This window comes from Nanorana parkeri, unplaced genomic scaffold, assembly GCF_000935625.1.
Source record: "Nanorana parkeri isolate BGI_ZX_2015 unplaced genomic scaffold, ASM93562v1 scaffold2740, whole genome shotgun sequence".
Taxonomy (NCBI): Eukaryota; Metazoa; Chordata; class Amphibia; order Anura; family Dicroglossidae; genus Nanorana; species Nanorana parkeri.
The window spans coordinates 109,830-110,848 of NW_017309008.1; positions in this window are offsets into that span (position 1 = coordinate 109,830).

Genomic DNA, 1,019 nt, shown 5'->3' on the forward strand with positions numbered 1-1,019 from the left:
CCCCCCCCTTTCCTGCCCTGCCAGTGCTCAGATCAAGGGTCTGGTAGGACTGATGGGGGACCCCACGTTTTTCCCCCCCAATGTTTGGGGCTGGGTTTAGCCCTTAAAATACCTACCAGACCTAAAGGGCCTTGTATGGTTTTGGGGGAACCCCACACACTTTTTAAAATTTTAACTTGGGGGGGTCCCTCCTAACATTCCTACCAGACCTAAAGGGTCTGGCATGAATTGGGGTGGGGGAACCTCACGCTTAATTTTTTTTCCCCTCTTCTGCAGACTAAAAATAAAAAAAAATCTAATGTCATTTTTCTGCAACGAAATTTTGCCCAACAACGAAAGTTCGACCAGACTACCGCTAATGAATTTTTCCAGTGCACATGTCTATTACATACATCATTTACATCATTCAGAATTCTCATTCACAGTGTTTTGCTTCTAAATTGTTTTATTACCCAGGATTTTTGTCACCTAAAACACCTTCAACCTATCAGCAGCCACAACTCTTGCTGTACTGCTAGTACTCAGCAGAACAGTCATATGATATTTTCTAAATATTTTATTGCTGTAAAACTGTTTTTTATTGTTGTGTTCTGTGCCAGAGCTATTGGGTTGCTGCACTTTAACTAGACTGTATGGACTGAGGCTGGACAATATATCTTGCCCTTTTTGCAATAATGCCCAACCCCTAATTAAAGTACATTCTCTGACTAAAAATGTTTGCTAGGCGCACATCAAAAAAGGTGTCCCTGGAAACTTTTTTGAAATGTTGGCAACTATGTAAGCATGTAGACATGCTCCCCCACCCAGCATCCCTCAACAGAGGCAATCAATGCCCCTATGGCTCCTCAGACACAGTATTATGCAGGAAGTGCAAGGAAATACTGGCATGTAAAAGAGAGGGACTGTTGCAGTTCACAGGTTAGTATTTGGGAGATAATATTTGAATTGTAACTGAATGTATGCATCATGGAGAACAGGCAGACTTAAAGACAACATAGTGTATGTAATGGAAACCACAA